The following is an 8170-nucleotide window of genomic DNA, read 5'->3' on the forward strand; positions in this document are numbered from 1 at the left end:
AAGACACAAAACTCTTGGGATTAATGATACATTTTTAGACAGACTGATGGGAGATTGAGAGAGGATGCAATTGACAGAAGACAAATACATCAGCACACCACATAGACCCATAAAAGATAATCAGTAAGACAACGTTAATCAAATAAATATTTCGCCTTTACCATTTATTCCGCGGTGTAAAGTTCCAACTAAGATCCCTGCTGAATCCCTGCTATCTGGAGAGCCGACAGCCGGCTGGATCTAACCAGTCAAACTTTTATTGATCGTTTATCAAACAAAAAGCAAACTCAGTGTTTTTTCAATCACTGAGGAACTTGGTGATTAAAAACCAAGTTCCTCTGGTTCCTCACTGAGGAACTTGGGATTCTTCAAGTAAAAAAAATAAAAAATAAAGATAAAGAAAGAAAGGACATTCAACCCACTGAAACAAAAAGGTTTGACATTTCTAACCCCTAGTTCATGGGTTTAGAAACATAAAAACTCTGTAGTTTTATGTAAGAAAATATATCAAAGAGGGAGACACCTTGGAAGACTTTTACTTTGAAAAATACTAACAGGAAATACTGATCTGTGTTACCTGGAAAGTTACATAATGACCAGAATTTTTTCATAGACAGTTAGGCTGGTTCCACCGCATTGCTCCCAGCAGAGCTGCTTTACCGTATCTGAATCATTCCACCTGAGCATTGGCCAACAGGAAACACCTTTCTCATCTGGTCTCATCTTCCTCCTTCATTTAGTCTCTTCTGCCTGTTTTTGTTTTTCTCATAATTACAGTTCGTCATTGGCAGTCGACAAATGCATTTTTCTCTGATGTTTTTAGGCAGATGATTCTGGTTGGTAAGATTATGAGGAAAGATGAGGCTTTAGCTGGCCGGCGCTAGTTCCTGTATTTTTTTTTTTAGCTTCATTTTAAGGAATACAAATAAAAAAGTTAATTTTATGTATATTGCACCTTTTTCAAATAAAAATTACAAAGTGCTTCATAGATAAAACAAGCTGAAAGACAAAGATACACAGATAAAATGCAATGACACAAAACAAAACATCAGGTTAATTAGATGAAAGCTTTTCTTCATAACAATTTCTTTGACTGCTTTTTGAAAGAGTCAGTGAAGTCATACCAACATAAAACCAGCAATGCCTGAAGCAGTTGCAGACTGCCTGAAATGCCAGATCCCCTGCATTTGGAGTTTTAATCCAAATTCCTGCATGAAAACACCATGCATTTGGATATAATGCATGGTTAAAATTTACATTTTTAAGTGAAAGCACAAATTCCATTCCTATCTTTGATTATTATTAAGCTTAAAAGAAGCAGCATCAAAACTCTGGTTGTCAATGTATTTACAGATTGAAAAGTTTTAAGATTTATTCAAGTTCATAGCCACAGAAAAATGACTGTCCAGATCGAGTCAATCAAGGGAAGAGAGGAGCACTTAGATTGAGGAATAATTTGTTGTTGCGTCAGTAGCTTAATGATGGACAACCAAAAAATGGGCTGTTGTAGTAACGTGGTTTTTATGTGATTATGCAGAGTTAATACTTAAAGATTTGGCAGGTAAAGCTGATTAACCTTTACTGTGTATCTAATAGACTGGAATCTACATGTTCCTGAAAAGGTTAACTTTTTGCAGTTAGTAGAGTTGCCCTTGGTGGTTTGGTTCATTTAGAGCAGGGGCCTGGAACTCCAGTCCTCCAGGGCCAGTGTCCTGCAACGTTCCCCGGTCCAACACTCCTCAAACGGCTGAATTACCTCCTCAGTATGGAGTCAAGTTCTCCAGAGTCCTGCTAATGACCTAAACATTCGACTCAGGTGTGCTGAAGATAAACACATCTCAAAGTAAAGACACCGATCCTCAAGGGCCGGAGTTGCCCACCCTTGGTTTAGAACCAAAATGATGTTTGTGTTGCATATAGATCATGTTGTGCTACTTTTCAGATTCTGAGAGTGCCCAACTAAGTGATGACCTCACCCACTAGAGCTTTAACTCAGCTGTAATGGAAAACCACCCAAACTGCTTAGAGTAGAGTTGAACCAGGTCAAGCTACTCCTGAATGCATTAGGAAAAGAGCAATGGAGATCCTTGTTAGTACTTGTAGATGTTCATGTGTGCTGCTGTAGAGACTGTTGTTTGGCTTTGTCTTTCAAAATAACCATATTGTCTCTCTTGGTGGATTGACTGACATAATGTAGTACCATGAATAAGATGGGTACTCAGGCTATGATAGGTAAGCCAAGCAGTGTCCTGTTGTAGGGTTTAGTGATAGAAGAAGCTCTATCAGGGCAAGGAGTGTGGAATGTTACAGAGAATTCCTCTCTGTGGAGTTTCTCTCCCCCACAGGGAGAGCTGCTGTTATCTCTGAGGCCTGCTCTGCCGACAGAAAGCTGTCCACTGCACGTAGTTCATTCCTGTCCATCTATGTAAAAAACAGGGGCGTGCAGAGACCTTTGGAGGGACCTGGGCTTAAAATTAAAAACGGACACATAGAACAAGAAAAACAACAACATAACAACCACCCATATTAATGAAGATTCTAATATTTAATCAGATCATACTATGTTATTGTCATGTGGGGGCAATGCAAAGCAAATATAGTCCTATATTTTCCCGACAGGTATAAAGTTGCTGTTTCTGCTGCTGACAGAGCTGGAAGGCTGTGCTGATCTGAGACTGTAGCTGTTAAACAGACCAGAGGAGAGAAGGCCGCTGGTTATGAAGCATGTTATGAAATAAGCAAATTTGCTGCTATTTTACTAAATAAACCCTAATGATATCTGACTGTTTAATCTCCATAGCAACTTGGCTGCAGACTGCTTTAAAGATCAAAAAGCTCAGAGGGGTTAGCTCCATAATTTTTAGCACCTCTGAAATCTAGAATTGTAAGATGACTCAGCGGTTGTCGGGTGTATAGGGGATGGAGGGGAGGGGGAGTACAGGACACTGGTGGACAGCTTTGTGGAGTGGTCTGAGCCAGAATCACCTGAGGCTCAACATTAGTAAGACCAGAGAGATGGTGATTGACTTCAGAAGGAAGAAGACACCTTCACTGGCCACTGAAGATCAAAGGGGAAGTGGTGGAGGAGGTGGAGGATTACAAATACCTGGGAGTTGTAATTGGTAACAGACTGGACTGGGCATCTAACACTGACGCTGTGTGCAAGAAGGGGATGAGCAGACTCTATTTTTTAAGGAAGCTGAGATCCTTCAATGTGTGCAGCAAGATGTTGGAGACCTTTTATCACAGAGTTGTTGCCGGTGCCATCTTCTTTGCTGCTGTGTGTTGGGGAAGCAGCATCAGAGCCAGCGACTCTAATAGACTGGAGAAAATCATCAGAAAAGCTGGCTCTGTACTGGGACTAAGGCTGGAGTCCCTGGAAACTGTGGTGGAGAGGAGGACAGTGAAGAAGGTTCTGTCTATTATGGCCAATAAACAGCACCCTCTCCACCACATAGTGGACAGACAGCGGAGCACCTTCTCACATAGGCTGCTCCAGCTCCGCTGTCGTAGGGACAGATAGAGGAAATCCTTCCTGCCACATGCCGTCTCACTGTACAATAAAAGCTAAATCATTGTTCTGCACTAATCAGTCCGATTTTGCACAACTGCACTGTGGCACACTTGCTGTACATATATTTACATATACATACTGTATCTGTATTTTTGAATCTTTGCAAGGACTGCTCTAAGCTGCTTTTTATATTGACAGCATGTTATATTTTATTTTTATTTTATCTTGTCTATAATTGCTACTCAGTAGTGGTTGTTGTGTGTCTTGTCTCTATGCTGCTGTAACTGCGAAATAATTTCCCTGCTGGGATGAATAAAGTAATTCTATTCTATTCTGTTAAAAGATAAATTATTTTCATTATATTTTGTCATTCAATAAGATGTTCAGAAACATCCATGCATTAAAGTTTAGTTGATTACTGTGACAGTTTCTTCACAGGTCTCCGTAAAAGAACCTATCAGAGGTCCACTGAAGGTCAGGGGCCCCTTTAAATGAGTGAATTGTAAGATTTAGACCAAAAATCTAAAACTTCAGCATTTGTTTATTGAGAATGACAATGCTATTACATCTGATATAATGGTTTCAGCAGAAATAAATAAAAAAAAATTAATTGTACATTGAGGATTTAATTGAGAAGTTTACTTTGCAAAAGTGCACAAAATAATCTTGATAGCTTGATTATTGTGTTACCATGGTTACAATCTGATGCTGTCTGCAATCTTTGTGTTTGAGCTGGGTTTGTCCACAAATACATCACAGCAAATAATAGAAATCACATGATTGTTCACACACCATGACACAAAGCGGTCCACCAGCTCTCTGCAGTCAGACGGCTTCTTGTCCGTCTCTGATTCACCTGACAACTGCAGAGTCATCTGAAGTGTAGAGAATAGGAATATATTATATCCCTATTCTGAAAATTATATCACACCATAATATTGTGATAGTTGGCGATAACGATATATATCGCAATATGATTTGTATGAAACGTACAAAAGAAACAAAAAAATCACACTAATTGAGTGAAATGTATCTGTATGTGTTAAGACTCGTTTAACACTTGTTTTTGTACATATTATAATTTGTACATAATGTTTAACAATTTTTTTATCATTGGTAATGACAGCAGTTTAGTCTCAATAATGACTACGTGTTTCAATTAAACTTACATAAATAACTGAAAAATATATCTCTATATAGAAATACTTTAACTTTAATGTAATGGATGTCTGTGTCAAATCCTGTCTTTTCTCCTCAGTGTTATGACTGGGGCTTGTAGTCAGGTGCGTTGCTGGTATTCAACCACATGCTTCATTTTAAGGTGGTAAAACAAATGGCTTGTATTTCTTATCTTACACAGCACTTTGCAGATTAAATTGTTCTGCTCCTGGTCTGACCCTCCTTCAGTCTTAAGAGACGGGGCCATTTATACTCCATGAGTTTTTTACTCTGTGTACAATCCGGCGGGGTCGCACTGAGCCCGTGTGCACTTTTATGAGGGTTTTTTTTTTGTGGTTTTGGAAAGACCGTTACACCGTCACCCCGATCCCAGGTTGCTCGCTGTGACATTTGCTGTGCTCCTCCTGAGCACCGCGCTATGACCGCGGGAGGGTTAAGAAGTGGGGTCCATTAGACTCAGCGAACTGTACCCTATGGGTGTCCCAGCAGGGTGGGGTGCAGTTTACACCGCTCGGTTCCTCACTGTGTGACCGTGACATCTGCCGCACTCCTCCTAAGCGTTACGCTAAGTACCGGTGTGTGACCCTGGTGCGTGAACCAGGTGCGTGAACCAGGTCCACATCATTTATGTTTTGCACCTGCCTTCCCTCACGCTCTCAGCCATCCTGCTTCCTGCAAGCTCTGTTTTGATGCCAAAGGTTACATTATCAAAAGCATTACCATGGTTAGCCGGTAGACTACAGATCTTTATCGCAGGCCAAATTTCTATCGTTTCTACCGTATACTGTTTATATCATGCATTCCTAGTAGAGAGTGAAAAGGAATGAGAGATCCCAGGGACCCTGCAGGAGAGAGTGACCTTTCACTATTATGAAAACTTAAAAAAGACTTTGCAGTAGGTTTTTGTTTTGCAGTTTTGTTATTTATAAATGTTGTTCTGAGCGGTTTTCTTGTGGCAGATTAAACTTTTATTGCAGCCTCTGATTTGTGTTCTTGTTTCACATGGAGCAGCTTAACCTGCAGGGCTGACCTAATGACACAGCTGCTTTGCATGCACTACCTCTCAGCATAGAGCCAAGGACCAGTCACTATACAGTGACTTCCAGTTACAGTTCGACATATAAAATGATGCTGAATACAACCTATCAGTTTGAGCTCTTTGCAATGAGTACATTGCAAAGTGCATGTTTATTACCGAATACCAGTACTATTGGAGGCTCACTGGCAACCATGTTTCATTTTCTACTTTACTTCAGGTGGTGTGTGGCTCTGTCTGACCATGTTATAGTGACTACATGTTAGTAAGTAGCCCAGAGCACTCCAGCGACAGCTAAGCCGCTTACTGGCCAGCTGGAGCTTAACTGGAAAGTCCCCATTTCATAGGGGTCCACAAACAGACACAACACATGCACACTCGCACAGAGCCAGTCATGTAGGGCTTAGTAAGACAGGAACAATCTGCCAGCTCAGTATCAAGCTTTTTCTACTCCTCTAGAATAAATAAAGTGATTGAATGGAACAGGGGTCTGCAACCTGTGGCCCCACAGCCTCATTTGGCTTTTTGGGCCCTTTACAGATTCTCCTAGCTTTGCATAAAAATCTGTACAGAACAAAAATAAAAAATAGTCTGTTTTTCACAAAAATGCCATCTATTGTACAAGCCAGTCAATAGCACCGGGGTATTATTTATTTATTAAATCAATTACTCTTTCTTGTTTCATTGGTTTAACACAATGTCAAGTAACCTTATTCTATTGAAAATATTTTTTCTGTTCAAAACTTAGAAAGAGAAATGAAAATTATATTTAGTTTAATCAAGCAAACTTTTTTTACATTTCAAGTGTCAAAGGCTGCAGTATGTTTCTTCTAGGGGTCATGTATGGTCAGGGAGGAGGGAGCACAGAAATTGCTCTTTGGGTGGTGAAGCTTGCTGACCCCCTGGGTTAGATCGACTCAGAAGGAAAAACAAGGTCTTCTTGTGATGTTTCAAATCTCAGATTTACAAGCTCCCGGAACGTTAAACTCTTCCTGATGACAGAGTCAAAGGAAAGCCTAACAGATCTATATTAACATATTTTTGTTTTTGTTGTTAAACACATTGATGCTTGGTGAGATGAGATAAGATTACTCTGATGCTTGTTAACCACTGCCTGCAGGTATTTTCTAGAGAGAAAAGAGGAGACAAGACATGGGGAGGTGATAAGTTACAAACTTTTAAGGTTGGTAACTTTTGTCAAATATAAATGTTTCTCCATAATTTTACTTCTCAAGCTAAATCTATGTTTAATGTTTAAAAATTGCATGACTGGTTGCCTCATCACAGGAAGGTCCTCAGTTCAATTTCAGGCTGGAGACTTTCTGTGTGAAGTTTGCATGTTGATGATGTGACAGTGATAGTGAGGCAGTGTAGGGCTGCAGAGTGTTTAAGCAGAAAAGCAATGTCCCCAGTGTGGCCATTTTATAAGTATATATAGTACGTATAATCAGCCATAACTGCAATATTAATATTAGATATCAATATTAGCTTGAATTTTTATATTGGTGCACCTATGTTTTTAATAGATGGCTTAGTTAAAAATATGTTTAATACTTGCCTAAAAAATGTTACTTAAAAGTAGTTTATATTTATACATATATATTTACAAAAAAACATTTCTAGATGCAAAGAGCTGGTAGAGACATACCCCAAAACACATAGCTGCAATTAAAGTGGAAGGTAGTTTTGATTCAGGTGGACTGAATAGAAATACATGCCACACTTTTTAGATTTAAGATTGTTAAACACTCTGAAAACTGTGTATCATTTTGTTTTATTTTCCCCAATTCACAACAAAATTCACTTTTGTTGTGAATTTAGCGGATAAACCCAGCCCCAGATCAGATGCCACAAAGCAAATGTAGACTAAACTCTAAGTGTTTAACCTGAATAACCATTTCTATCTTGGTTTGGAGAGCTACTATGTGCTGTCCATAAAGCACACAGAGTCCATCCAGTTGGATAAGAACTGACCATTCTGTGGGCCACCGTCCAGTCCTCCACAGAAAGCTAGTTATTTATTTTTCCGTTGTTTCTTTTAAACTCTTTACTCACCACAAACCTTTGATTTTAAAACCCCCATCCCATCTTTAAGCAGCTCTACACTGAAGCTAATTTCAACCCTTACCTACACAAAAATAGTTACTGTTATTTTCTAAATATTTTTGAAATACATTTAATACCTGCCTAAAAATGTAGGCAAAATGCTATTTGTAAATTAGCATTTTGCAAAGATCCCTCCAGAAATGTTTATCATATTTATCTTTCTTTCTATTCTACTTTGTGTCCACAGTGTATTTTAGCATTTCTATCAAAGGCAGAAATATAAGGGAATATGTCATTATATTGAAAACAATACATCCAGTCAAGAGAGGGAGGGACAGGAAAAAAGAGTGATGTCAGCAGGGAAGAAGAGAAGGGAGGACTGCCTTGCTTTTTCC

The sequence above is a fragment of the Xiphophorus hellerii genome, chromosome 2 (assembly GCF_003331165.1).
Source record: "Xiphophorus hellerii strain 12219 chromosome 2, Xiphophorus_hellerii-4.1, whole genome shotgun sequence".
NCBI lineage: Eukaryota > Metazoa > Chordata > Actinopteri > Cyprinodontiformes > Poeciliidae > Xiphophorus > Xiphophorus hellerii.